Raw genomic sequence first — 15,214 nt, 5'->3', positions numbered from 1 at the left:
TTGCACAAATTAGAGTAAGAGAGATGTACCTTATGAGAGTTGCCAGGAAGATATTTGATAGCTCATTTGTTCAGAAATAAAGCAACATAGTAATTTATCAATTGAATTTGACAATTGGCACAAATAACACTGGACACAGTCGCAGAGTAAAACCACTCCCCCACATCCCCATCAAAACTGGAAGATTAGCAATAATATATGTCAGTAGAAAGAAATAGACACAGACTGACTCATCCTTATGACTTACATTTTAAAGAATATAGAAGGAATATATCTATTGGGCTCCTGTTTGGTAAGCCTCTTTGAAAAAAAGTATTAAAACACTTTGGTCTAACGATAACAGCATTTTATAGCCATACTAATTTGGGGTTAACATGGAAAGAAATTAAATATTTAAATAATGATAAATTATAAAGTTTTAATTGCAAAGATCACTTCAGAAAAAATGTGGTTTTCTTTTCTTCTCTACCCTTATTTATGGCTGATTCCTACCAAAGAGTGAGCATTTTGTAACATATTTAACATAGGAAAGTAGAGAGATGCTCTTTTAGTATAATAACATTCAGAAAAGAGACTGGAGAAAGATAGCTTTCGAAATATGAATATTTTGACTTGTTTTTATGTACTACACCCTGAGATTAGATCAAAAGGAGTCCTTCCTTTCTCTTCCTGCCTATCCCAGAGAATCTACAGAGAATTATTGTAGATTAACTAATGAATAGAAGGGAAGTGATAACTCATGTTGGAAAGCAGGCAAAAGAGAAAGAGGGACTTAAGACAAAATAAAAATAAAATAATAGGGCTGAAGAAATTATAGGATCGGAATAAACAGAAACAGAGAGATCAGATACAGGATAAACACTGTGGGTAGATTTTGGGTTGGCAAGTGGTCCTGTTATCTCATACCCCAGGTACTTTTCTCTGCATGGGCATCCTGAAGACAAAGGGGTAAACACTGCTGGATAGCAGGGTGGATAGTGATGACCTCATTTTCGTCTTCAGCCATTCTCTGAATTCTCTGAATAGTCTAACAAGGATTATGTCTCAGCTGCTTGAGTGTAGACAGCATTGTGTTAATTATAAAATCAACGTGAGAGACAGAAGAAAGGTCTGTTAAGAAAAGGTCTGTTAAGAATTATTGTAACTCACTCCAGTCTCTTAGATAGGTTAAGCTGCTATTGATACTCACCAGCTGCAGAGTAACAATTCTTACTATACTTGCCTTTCTGGTGCATACCATCACCAACAAGCTGGAATATTCTGACTCACTTCTGCTAGTAGATCCTGGAAACTAATCTTAACTTAGCACCAACTTTAGCTTTTCTCCAAAATATAGGGAACACAAGGGGAGCTTAAAAGAAAAATTTCAAGCTAAGTGTAATTCGTTCTTCCTCAAATGAATCATAAGGCTAGCAGTCTTTATGATGTGCTATATGAATAGTTACGTTAAAGTCAAGCACACCGGGGACACAATGAACGATTCTAATGAAATTTACCTGAGACTTAAAGTTCTGTGTACCCTTCAAGCACAAACAAAAGAAAACAGAAAAGGAGGAAAATTAGAATATGCATAGCTTGTCTTACTGTGAACAGCAGTTATTAGTAGTCCACTAGGCCCAAGTTCTAAGTATTTCAAGATGTTAATTGAATTTCAGAGTTCTATTTATGTTATGAATATTATATGTTTGCCTATTCAATTATATCAGATTATTCTTGGGCATTAGCCATTGAATTAGAGTGACTGTTATGGAGATATAAATTTAATAACAAGATTATATTCTGAGGACTTGAGAGAACTTGAGAGAAGACTCTTTAGGGTGCTAAGCTGCTTGAGAAAGCTATTTTAAAATGGTTCCTTGAAATTTGTAAATTATTTGACATGTCTATAAAATATCAGTAAGTATAATATCTTGACAGATTAAGCAAGTGTTGAGGTGAAATCTCTACTTTTATCAACTGTTTTTGTCTGATTAACTTCAAAGAAGTGAAATGGTTTGGCTCTGTGTCCCCACCCAAATTTTATGGTCAAATTGCAATCCTCAGTATTGCAGGAGGGGTCTGGTGGGAGGTGATTAGATCCTGGGGGCAGACATCCCCCTCTCTGTTCTCTGACAGTGAGTTCACCTGAGATCTTGTTATTTAAAAGTGTGTAGTGCTTCCCCCTTGGCTTTCTCCCTCCTGCTCCTTCTGCCATGATTATAACTTTTCTGAAGCCTCCCCTGTTATGCATCTTGTACAGCCTGGACAACTGTGAGTCAGTTAAACTCCTTTCTTTATAAATGACCCAGCACTAGGCAGTTCTTTATAGCAATGTGAGAACAGACTAATACAGAAGTGAAGACACTTTGATGTTCAACGAGAATCGCAGTCATGTCATCAAGTCCTGGGCTCAGATCGTGCAGCCAGTTGCTGAAAGATTAGTGCCAGGACATCCACTAAGGAAAGGCAACTCAGGCAGCCTGAACACTATGGAGAGCAAGGGTCCACTTCTTTTTTTTTTTTTTTTTTTTTTTTTTTTTTCTATTGCATTTTAGGTTTTGGGGTACATGTGATGAACATGCAAGATTGTTGCATAGGTACACACATGGCAGTGTGCTTTGTTGCCTTCTGTCCCCTCACCTGTATCTGTCATTTCTCCCCTTGCTATCTCTTCCCACCTCCCCACCCCCCGCCACTCCCCCATTTCCCCCCAACAGACCCCAGTGTGTAGTGCTCCCCTCCCTGTGTCCATGTGTTCTCATTGTTCAACACCCGCCTATGAGCGAGAATATACGGTGTTTGATTTTCCACTTCTTAACCTTGTTTTCTAGTGCTTTACTTATTTCCTCTATGATAAGCAGATGACAACCTTTGGTCAATGTGGCTCAGGGCACAGCTCACAGTTCTGGATTTTTCCTCTCATAGGTTCTACCTATCTGCATGGAAATAATCCACAGTTCTGGGTTTTTCCTCTCATAGGTTCTACCTATCTGCATGGAAATAATCCACAGTTCTGGGTTTTTCTTCTCATAGCTTTTGCCAATTTTCTTATGTAATTTGACCCACATAATTTTGTATTGATTTACCACTGAATCGTTCTGTGGTATTTATGGTTAATTTGTCAAACTTTGCTGAAAAATCACTTAACTGATATCCATTCATGTTTAATTTTTGAGAATGAAAATCACATTTTGAGAATGAAAATCACATTTAGTGTTAAACATTGTGGCTTTCTGTTCATTAACTTGAATAATTTCCATGCTCTTATTACTAGTTCTACATTTTTGTCCACAACTGGCATTCAAAATACCTTCTTTAATAAGAGAAAAATTCATTTTAACCTCTTTTTAAAGAAATAATCACATCTTTTTGACATATGGTCTGAAAAATCTCTCAGTACTGTACCTTGAATATTCTTGTTACATGATTAAACATTGCTCTCCCTTCTTCCCACTATTTTATTCAGCAGAAGTACCAGCGTTTGTGTTTCTAATGACATCATGAGAATTGTATTGCTGAACTGAATGGTTAACTGATGTGGTCCAAATATCCTTATCTTCTTGCTTGTTCTCCCCTCTATTCTCTAGTGAGCATTTACAAACATGTCTTTTAAAGACGGGGAAGGAGGTTCATGGATGTGTCCAAGCTTCCCTCAAGCTCTGATTCTATTTTAATTTCACAATGCATAACTTCAACAAAAATTGTAGTCTAAAAATCTTGCTTCCTAAATTTTTCGTGATAGTTATATAAATGGTAAAATGAAATTATAACAGCAACTATAGACATTTTTTTCTATAATAACTTCTAATTGCTCTTTGGACATTCAGTTATTTAATAAAGTGAAGCAAATCAAGCTAGTTAATATTAAGACTGAGTTTACCTGGTTTTCTTACTTTGAGAAAAATTTTTTGAAAAAAACACTGAAGTTTAATACATGTTTTATATCATAGAGACAAAAATTCCACTTACCAATCAGCTATCTAGTAGTATGTAGAAAATAGAACCACTATTTCTTTAGAGCTACAGTTTTCAGCTGGCTAAGGCCTTGGACAAGTTAACATTTCACAAATTCAAACTGCTGCGTACCTCATGGAATAAACACAAAATGAGCTTGTAATGTAACTCCTCAAAATAGGAAACATTATGAGGTTTGAATGCCTGTTGCTCACTGGAATGTGAAAGCATGTTTAACTCACCAAGTAACCACTGAAGTGAAGCCCCAGAAAATGTAAACATTATGATTTACTGCTTTTTCGCCATGTAAAATAAACATCCATGTCTCTCACTTTCTGCTTTTTAACATGATGTCAGTGCTCGAATACATTATAAATTCAGAATCCAGAAGAGGTTTCTAATTCTTCAATTGTGTTTGTTAAGAACTTTAGAACAGAGTATCTTCTTGCTCTAACTCTTCATAATCAATGGAAGCCATGTTAGACACTCAAGCTTCTGTAAATGTATATTATTCCTCATTAGTCTCAATCTGAAGACAGCATCTCACTCTTTTGAAGAGGGTTCTCAATGTCCCTTTCAGTGAATTTGGATTAATGAGGCCTTGATCATGAATGGTGGGCAGGCCAGAAAAATCTAGATTCTTGTTCTCCTGTAGGTAGAGTCATGGCAGAACACTTCTGTTGCCTAAGAACAATTATTTTAATGCCTAACCCTTGGATTCCACTATTAAATAACTTTTTTCAAAAAAAAAAAATACACGTGCAAGTTATTTTAATTATTAGTTAAAATATCTTTTTTTTTTCTTTATTTCCAAAAACTTGACCCCTCTTTAAATTTTTTAGATTGTTTTCTTTTGGATTTTTGGAGATCTTTTACTTTCTTACCATTCTAAATTGACAGGAGTGTTACTAAAAGCTAGTGATTGTAGGTGTAATGAGAATGTGAAGAATTAACTTTATCAGAACTTGTGCTTTGGAAATGGCGACTAACACCAATGGGAAACAGGCACATAAAAAGAAATTCAACATCGTTGATCATCAGATAAATGTAAATGAAAACTACAATGAGATATCTTCTTCTCACCCCAGTTAAAATGGCTCTTATCCAAAAGGCAGACAATAACAAATGCTGGTGAGGATATAGAGAAAACGCAACCCTCCTATATTGTTGGTGGGAATGTAAGTTAGTAGAACTACTATGGAGAACAGTTTGGAGATTCCTCAAAAACTAAAATATATGTTATAATATGATCCAGCAACCCCACTTACATACCCAAAAGAAAGGTATATACCCAAAAGAAAGGAAATTCGTATACTAAAACAATATCCGAACTCCTATATTTGTTCAAAGCACTGTTTACAATAGCTAAGTCTGGAAGCAACCTAAGCATCCATCAACAGATGAATGGATAAAAAAGCTGTGGTATATATTCACTGTGGAGTACTATTCAGCCATAAAACAGAATGAGATCCAGTCATTTGCAACAACATGCGTGGAACACACCGACCGCTTTCCTGACCAACCCTGCACTCCCACTCCCTCCTCTCTCCCCGTTTGTGCCCTGCAGTATGTAGCACAGTCGGGAGTGCCTGGAGCAGAGGCCTTGTCTGTTTCGCAGTGCACAGGGCTTCCCTCCTCTGGGCTGGCTTCTTCTCAGGCCTTGCATAGGCCCTGCCCACAGGCACACCCGTGGGCAGAGGGTGCAGGCTGATGCTCTTCCCGGTGGAGACCCTGAGAGCTTCCCCACCCCTAATCATCATGCCTTGAGTATGGGACTGGGGCCCTCTCAGTTCTGCCTGCAGCCAGCCCGGCTTTGCCCCCCAGTGTCCCTCCTCACCTCCACACTGGCCCCAGGTCTTAGGAGGGGTGTCCTGGGCAGGGAAGGTCAGTGTCACTGATGGTTACATGACTGGAAGCCATTGGCAGGGCTGCTGTGCATGCGGCTGTGAGGGCTGCAGAGCCCAGCCCAGGGGCCTCCTTCCCCTCACCCCAAACCTTCTAATCATGTGCTGGCGTAGCAGCCCTGGCTGCCCTGGCTAAGTTAATTCCCACCACTTTCAGTGGTAGAAAGAATTCCCTGAGTGGGCCCAGGACACAAATATCATCTTCCTGGACCCACCCCTGCTAACCCAAGAGTGAGTCATTATGTTAAGTGAAATAAGCCAGGCACAGAAAGACAAACATTGCCTGTTTTTACTTATTTGTGGGATCTAAAAAAATCAAAACAATTAAACTTATGAACATAGAGAGTAAAAGAATGGTTACCAGAAGATGGGAAAAGTACTAGGTGGCCAGTGGAGGAGGAACGGATGGTGAATAAGTACCAAAAATAGTTAGAAAGTAAAAGACCTACTATTTGATGGCACAATAAGGTGACTATAGTCAGTGATAAGTTAATAATACTTTCTTTTTTTTTTTTTTTTTTTTTTTTTTTTCTGAGACGGAGTTTCGCTCTTGTTACCCAGGCTGGAGTGCAATGGCACGATCTCGGCTCACCGCAACCTCCGCCTCCTGGGTTCAGGCAATTCTCCTGCCTCAGCCTCCTGAGTAGCTGAGATTACAGGCACACGCCACCATGCCCAGCTAATTTTTTGTATTTTTAAGTAGAGACAGGGTTTCACCATGTTGACCAGGATGGTCTCGATCTCTTGACCTCATGATCCACCTGTCTCGGCCTCCCAAAGTGCTGGGATTACAGGCTTGAGCCACCGCGCCCGGCCAATAGTACATTTTTAAATAACGCAAATGGTGTAATTGGATTGTTTGTAATTCAAAGGATAAATGCTTAAGGGGATGGATACCCAGTCTCCATGATGTACTTACTTTGCATTTCATGTCTGTATTGAAACATCGCACCTCCTATGCACCCACAAACATTTTAAAAATCAAAAAAATATATATCTGGTGCCTCCATGGATGGAGGTAAGGAGAAAAAGATTTGTAAGTGTGCAAATAAAAGCAGACTGGAATGATTTTCTCCCTTTGTTAAATACCTTGAGTGACAAAAGTCCTTTTTATACTGTCAAAAGTAGATTCTACCAACTCAGATATAAGAGCAAGACTTTCAGGCTGAGAAATCTGAATGATGAAGAAAAATAGAATAGCGCAATTCAAAAACAGCAAGTCCTATGCATGTATGTGAAAACACACTCAAGTACACATACCATCTCTAAAACATAGACATTTATACCTACCAAGTTATACTCCGTTCTCTTCTCATGGCCTAAATTTGCTTTTGAAATTATAGTATTCTTTCTCTTAACCCATGATGATTGTACTTTCCTTTCTCTTAACTAAAAATACTACAAATAAATATTATATATGCAAATCTAACAACACAGGAGGAGAGGAAACTTAAAAATGTAAAAATCTGTCTTAATCTATGGTATAGTAGTTTTTTCTCTCCCTCCAGCTATATCATACAGCATCATCAATATGTTGATGTGGTCATCTTCTGGGTATTAATCTATCCTTCATTCACCCATTCAAACCTTCCCAATAACTTCTTATCTATCCGCATAGTAGATATCCTTTTCTTCCTCCCTCCAAATGAAATTAAATTATACACTGCATGCTATAATCTCACCATCAGCTTGGTTCCACAACAACTTCTTCCCAAATATTTCAGGAAATCCCTGAAATCATAGTCAGATTTTTCTGAACTGTCCTTTACCCCACCAGTTAATGAGCTCCATGTAAGTCTTTCCAGTGTGCCCTCTGCTGATGGCTTTGAGACACACAGCATCTAAGGGTCAGATATTCAGCGCTCACCAAATCCTTGTGTTCTCCAGGAATCCTCAAGAATGGGAGTAGGGATGTGGGAGACTCTTTGACATAATTAGAGTTTCCTGATGCTTAGTAGCACCTCTGCTCAGACTGTGTGAAATCTCACTATCCTTGCCTACCTGTTCTTTTCTGTTTTCCATCATTCTGTCTCATGTTCTGTCCATACCACTTGACTACTCTTCACTCCCAATTTTGTTATTATCTGCAGCCCACTTCCTATACACTTTTGTTAATCATCTTCTAACTTTCAGGAATTATTTACACTGTCATAATATTACTCTCATATCCACACATAGGTCTTGCCAAATTCTCAACCCCCATTGCTTTTTGGGGGGCATGAAATACCTACTTTTTTGTTACTTCTATCTCAAGAATCTTGTTCTTTCATGTCTCTCAATGTCCTCTTCCTTCAGGGAAGGTTGGAAAGAAGTGGGCAAACAAAGTATTTACTGTAGAGAAACAAGAAAAAATTCAAACTTATTACAGAAATTGGTCCTCTCTGATATATTCCCTACTCATGTTAGATTTTTCTCTGACAGCAAGCACTGACTTCCATTTATTTCATGACCTCCTCCTCTATCTCAGCTAATCATATAGATGTATTTGTCTGAATTTCAATTATAGCTTCAAATTTATCAGCAAATCATCTTGACTCTTTCTTTGGAATATATTCAGAATAGAGTTGTGTCTTACCATCCCTATTCAGTACTATCTTTTGACTAGATAAACAAAATATTTTTTTAAAAAACCTTTAGCTAGGCTGAGAAAAAATATCCTAAAGAGTATCTGAAAACCTGCCTCTCATCACTCAAACACATTAGGCAAGAGCCAGAAAATGAGCTTAATTGCAGTTAAGAGATGGTAGGTGGTGTGGACTTCTAGAGCTGTCTGCCACCATCTAGAAGTGCCCTGTATGGAAGTCCTAATAAACTCATCTACTCATCAGACTGGACTTGTCTAGTAATATTTTTGGTCCTCAGTTTCCTTTCAGTTTGGGAGAAACATTACAGTCACATGTTTTCTTTATACCACTGGAACTGGGCTTGTGCTATCACAGCAGACCAAGCAACAGTGTGGTGATGCCTTTAGGGAAGCAAGTATGTGGCTCGACTGTCTGTCAGGTTGGTTGTGGATGCAGTGGGCCGAATGAATCTGCAGCAGTCTCTCTGGAAACATATGGCTCATGCTAGACTGACTGTTAGGCTGGGCGTGGGCCCAGTGGTCTAGGTGGCAGTGCAGTCATCTCTTATGGGAGATGTGTCTGCTGCTGAACTAGCTGTGCTAACACTTTTTCCTGCTGTGCAGGACTGCCTGTTCCTGAAGGTGAGAATGTTACATGTATTCAGATTTAGGGGTCTCAGTGATCTGGTTTGGCTTTGTCCTCACCCAAATCTCATCTTGAATTGTAGCTTCCATAATTCTCATGCTTTTAAGAGGAATCCTGTAGGACATAATTGAATCACGGGGGAAGTTTTCCCCATAATGTTCTTACAGTGAATAAGTCTCACAAGGCCTGATGGTTTTATAAGGGGTTTCCCTTGTCACTTGGCTTTCATTTTCTCTCTTGTCTGCCACCACATAAGATATGTCTTTTGCCTTCTGCCATGATTGTGAGGCCTCTCCAGCCATGTGAAACTGTGAATCCATTAAACTTCTTTTTCTTATAAATAACCCACTCTTGAGGATGTCTTTATCAGCAGTGTGAAAACAGACTAATACAGTAAATTGGTACCAGTAGAATGGGGCACTTCTGTAAAAATACCTGAAAATGTGGAAGCAACTTTGGAACTGAATAACTGGATGAGGTTGGAACAGTTTGGAGGGCTCAGAAGAAGACAGAAAAATGTGGAAAAGTTTGGAGCTTCCTAGAGACTTGTTGAATGATTTTGACCGAAATGCTGATAATGACATGGACAGTGGAATCCAGGCAGAGGCAGTCTCAAATGGAGATGGGGAATTTGTTGCAAACTGGATTAAAGATGGGGCCGGGTGCGGTGGCTCAAGCCTGTAATCCCAGCACTTTGGGAGGCCGAGGCGGGTGGATCACGAGGTCAAGAGATCGAGACCATCCTGGTCAACATGGTGAAACCCCGTCTCTACTAAAAATACAAAAAATTAACTGGGCATGGTGGCTCGTGCCTGTAATCCCAGCTACTCAGGAGGCTGAGGCAGGAGAATTGACTGAACCCAGGAGGCGGAGGTTGAGGTGAGCCGGGATCGCGCCATTGCACTCCAGCCTGGGTAACAAGAGCGAAACTCTGTCTCAAAAAAAAAAAAAAAAAAAAAAAAGATGATCCTTCCTATGTTTTTGCAAGGTGACTGGTGGCATTTTGCCCCTGCTGCAGAGATTTGTGGAACCTTGTTCTTGAGGGAGATGATTTACAGTATCTGGAAGAAGAAATTTCTAAGCAGCAAAGCATTCAAGAAGTGACTTGGATGCTGTTAAAGGCATTAAGTTTTAAAAGGAAAACAGGATAAAAGTTCAAAAACTTTGCAGCCTGATGATGTTATTAAAAAAAAGAAAAACCCATTTTCTGAGGAGAAATTCCAGCTGACTGCAGAAATTTTCATAAATAACAAGGAGCCAAATGTTAATTGCCAGAACAATGGGAAAAACGTCTCCAGGGCATATCAGAGACTTTTACAGCAGCCTCTCCCATCACAGGCCTAGGAGGAAAAAATGGTTTAATCAGCTGTTTGCAGCCTAGGGACTTGGTGCTCTGCATTCCAGCTGCTGTAGCCATGGCTGAAAGGGGTCAAGGTACAGCTCAGACCATGGCTTCAGCGTGCAAGCCCCAAGCCTTGTAGTTTCTGCATGGTGTTGAACCTGTGGATTCCCAGAAGTCAAGGATTGAGGTTTGGAAATCTCTACCTAGATTTCAGAGGATGTACGAAAATGCCAAGGTATCCAGTCAGAAGTCTGCTGCAGGGGCAAGGCCCTCATGAAGAACCTCTGCTAGGGCAGTGCCGAAGGGAAATGTGGGGGTGAAGCCTTCACATAGAATCTCACTGGGGTACTGCCTAGTGGAGCTGTGAGAAAAGGACCATTGTCTTCCAGATCCTTGAATGGTAGATCCACCAACAGCTTGCAACCTGAGCCTGGAAAAACCATAGACACTCAACACCAGCCTGTGAAAGCAGCTGGGAATGAGGCTGTACTCTGCAAAGCCACAGCGCAGAGCTGCCCAAGGCTATGGGAAAACATCTCTTGCATCAGTGTGACCTGGATGTGAGACATGGAGTTAAAGGATATAATTTTGGACCTTTAAGATTAGAGTTCCCCAGTGGATTCTGGACTTGTATGGGGCTTTTGGACATTTTGTTTTGGCCAATTTCTCCCATTTGGAATGGGTTTATTTATCCAATGCCTGTATCCCCATTGTATCTAGGAAGCAAATAACTTGCTTTTGATTTGCAGGCTTATAGGCAGAAGGGACTTGCCTTGTCTCAGATGAGACTTTGGACTGTGGACTTTTGATTTAATGCTGAAATGGGCTAAGACTTTACAGAACAATTGGGAAGGCATAATTGAGTTTAAAATGGGAGAACAGGAGATTTGGGAGAGGACATGGGCAGAATGATATGATTTGGCTCTGTCCTTGCCCAAATCTCACCTTGAACTAAAGTTCTCATAATTCCTTTGGGTTGTGGGAGGGACCCAATAAGAGATAATTTAATCATAGGGATGGTTTACCCCATATTTTTCTCATGGTAGTTAATAAGTCTCAAGAGACCTGTTGGTTCCGTAAGGGGTTTCCCTTATTGCTTGGCTTTCATTTTACTTCTTCACTGCCACCATGTACAACGTGCCTTTTGCTTTCTATCATGATTGTGAGGCCTCCACAGCCACGTGGAACTGCGAGTTCATTAAACCTCTTTTTCTTTTAAATTATCAGTCTTGGATATGTAATTATTCGCAGCATGAAAACAAACTAGTATACAAAATCATTCCAAAAGATCTAAAGTCTGGGCAGCTAGGGTAGTGTGTTGCATGCACCATGTTAACATGGTGGAATAACAGCAGGGTCTTAGGAATGAAGAGAGTGAGTATTTACTGTCCCCCAGGGCAAGATGCATTCTGTCAGCGAGTTTGGATTGAAGATGTCACCATGCTTTAGCAGCTTAACTTGCAGGGGTGGAAGGTGCAAGTTGCAGATGAGGGGCTTCTCCTCTGAGGCCATGTCACCCCATGCACTCAAACTCCTGACAACTCTCCAAACTAGATTTAGGACTTATAAGGACTAAGAGACTCTTTTATGGCAGGGACAGCTGGTATTGGCAACTGTGGTGGCAGTGGAGATGCCTGGGGTTCTCCAACTTATCTTTTCTCTATACAAATATGTCCTGAGTACAGGGCAAGATGGCCAGTTAGACACAGCCAGATGGAACAGCTCCTACCAAGGGACCAAAATGACTGGCACACTCCTAATAGATCTTCAGAGGGAAGGCCCTGAGAGTGAACACTGGGAAAACATACAATATAAGCTGAAGGGGAGGCAAGCTGGGAACTCTGCAACATACAAGGATTCTTTCCTGATGCCCAGTAGCTCTGAGGTAATGGGCAAGTTGAAATGATAAGGGGCAATCTGCTCTGGCCGAGGGCCTATGAGACTGGCAGTAGGAGAACCCTCAACCACCACACTCAAGACGACAGGGAGAGCTGCTTAGTGAAGTGGTACGGGTAGCACGCCAGCTCATGTGAAGCCCAGAGTGTTTGGTGTGACAGCATTTTTAGTGAAGTCTGGCCAGGGATGTTCATCTTACTAGGAGTGACTTGCTCCCATAGGAGACTTTACCCCTAGAAGAAACGTTGGACTTGCATTCTACGGGAAAGTATTGTATATCAGACTGGGCCAGTCTGACCTGAGCACCCCTCAGTATGCTGGCCTGTCCTAGGGTCCTGGCCTAGCTGTGACTGCTTACAGGGCAGCCTTAGGTGCCCTGGGGGTCCACATCATAGCCCCTGCACTGGTGAACACTACCTGACTAATGGAGAGGTCCAGCAGGGTGGCCATGCACCCATCCACCAACTCTCTCCCCTTACTACAGCCTACCTTGGGCCCATGGACACTCTCTACTTTGCTTTGCTGGCATGTATGTGCTTGTACATGTGTGTGGTATAGCATTCCCTTTGGTGATGGTGGTGTGTGTTATAGCCTTTCCTTCCCCTACCAGTGCTCATGTGTGCAAACACCCTGCCCTACCACTGCTGTGGTGGAGATACACTCTACCCCTAATTCCCCTGCCCTATCACCATTGCAGTCAGAGCCTTAGGCACACACAGAGCCAGCCAGCCAGACACCCACGAGCATCCTGTCCTTGCACCAACACTGCCACCAGAGTGAAACTAGGCACAGTGAACAGTGGATCCTCCTCACCCTGAATGAACACCTTTGCCTGTGGCACAAAGCCCTGTACATGCCAGCACTACACTGCCATGCTAACATCAGCACCAGGATAACTACTTGCACAGTTGCCAGAAGGGCCCCTCACTACCACCTAGCCATGCTGCCTACACCACTGTGCTGAACATCCACACAGAGCCAGGCAACCCACCAATCACTAGCACCCTGCCACAGTTGATGAGCATGTACTCTGCTGCACTGGCACTGCTGCTATGGGTGATATGTGCCAATGAAGATGGATCACACTGTCACAGAACTACAAAACATTTTGGCTAACATCACCCATTGGGAGTCCAGGAGTACCTTACTCCCCACTTCCCCACCAGCACAGTGGATTCCTCAAGGAGCTGGAGAATAAAATTAATTTCCTGATACAAGTCTTCCAGAGTTAGAGCACACAGTCTGGAGTTGGTAGTTGAGTGAAGGCATCATAAACTCTTCCAGAAATGAAACCAGTTGGCTGAACCCTTGTTTTACTACAATCAAATCTTCAAGGTCATCAGGTAGAATAAAAGGAAAAAAAATCCAAAGGTCAGCAACTTTAAAGATTGAAAAAATACCAGCTCACAAACACGAGAAAGAACCAGCACAAGAACTCTGGAGAAAGAGTTCTAGACTGAAACGACAAAAATAAAATTCAGAAAATGGATAGGAATGAAGATCATTGAGATTAAGGAGTATGTTGAAACCCAATATGAGGAAGCTAAGAATCATAATAAAATGATACAGGAGCTGAAAGACAAAATAGTCACTATAGAAAACAATGTAAAAAACCTGATAGAGCTGAAAAACACACTAGAAGAATTTCATAATACACTCACAAGTATTAATAGCATAATAGACCACATTACAGTCTTTTAGTTGGAGCACCTAATATATTTTCAGAGCTGGGGACTTAATTTCCTCAGGTCAAATAGTATCAGTCAAGTATTGCAGAAATCACACAAAGAGCCTAGATCTGGGGTGGTGGTTTGCATGCTTTTACTTTGGGGGGTGCCAATTCTGCTGCCAGAGTTGCTTCTCCCTTACTATGCATCTGTTCAACACGGTTATCACAGTTAGGATTCCCTGTGACTCTGGTATGTGTATGAGGAATTCATGCAGGACCTGCGAGGTAGACAACATTTTCTTAAAAGGAATCCTGAAGTGATTACAGTTTATTCATATCAGTGGGCTAGTATCAGTGTCCTCAGTGAGGAACCCCAAATCAGAAGATTAGAGAAGCTGGTCCATAGCTACTCTTTGAGAAACTTTCACCTTGTTCTCATTGGGGCCATGAGTCAGAGAGATTTAACAGTTATATATTTTTTCTTTTTTTTTTTTGTTTCAGTCTCCATAGAGACTGCCAAAAATTGCCAACGCAGGCTGTATTTCAAGTCGTCATGGCGGAGTATCGGGAAAAGTTTTCAATTAGCAATAATTGCACCTCGGATAAACCTCATTGGCTACTATACTGCCACTGCACAGAGCTAGATATTTTTCTTTTTTAAAAACCTTTTAAATCTGTATTGTCTTTTATTACATTAATTATTATATCTTTCATTATGTTGTTTTCTGATGGCTGGGGGGAAAGTTTCAAAACCAGTGAAGATTGCCCCTCCCACCCCACTATCCTCTCATCTTAGGTTCTTTACCCCTGTAGCAATTCCAGAACGCTGCTGCCTTCGCAAACAAGAGGTTAACGGTAGGAATTGTTCATTCCATATATATTTAAGCAAATTTTCAACGTAATTTTAGCTTTCAAACTTTTTACCTTTAAAACCCAAAAGTGAGTTTAATAACAAAATGGTTGGATTCACTGGTTTCCAAAGGATTGCCACAGAAATACTCTTCCTTCAAAGTTCAGTTCTGCCATCTCTAGAGTGGTAGAATCCTTTAAGATTCCCTGTAAAACTCAGATTTAGAGTCATTTGTTGCACTGATCTCTAGAGTTATTTCACCACTATCTTGTTTTTCCTTCCTGTTCTCAAAAGCAGTTTGCCCCTTGCTCCCTCCCTTGTTAGGTTCTCTCAATGGAACACCATCAGACATTCTTGCTTTTTTTGCTGCCTATATATTTTTATCTATATATCTATATCTATATGTATGTA

General features: G+C 40.8%; 1 non-coding gene across 1 annotated transcript; it reads right to left on the bottom strand.

The window, feature by feature from the left end:
• Positions 1 to 14,454: 14,454 nt before the first annotated feature.
• On the bottom strand, positions 14,455 to 14,595 carry LOC120363347 (U4 spliceosomal RNA). Its single transcript, XR_005578914.1, has one exon. It is a non-coding gene; the product is annotated as a U4 spliceosomal RNA (small nuclear RNA).
• Between the last annotated feature and the right edge of the window lie 619 nt (positions 14,596 to 15,214).

Source organism: Saimiri boliviensis, chromosome 4 (assembly GCF_048565385.1).
Source record: "Saimiri boliviensis isolate mSaiBol1 chromosome 4, mSaiBol1.pri, whole genome shotgun sequence".
In the NCBI taxonomy this organism is placed as follows: Eukaryota; Metazoa; Chordata; class Mammalia; order Primates; family Cebidae; genus Saimiri; species Saimiri boliviensis.
The sequence above is the reverse complement of the archived record's forward strand: the minus strand, read 5'-3'. Positions and strand labels throughout refer to the sequence as shown.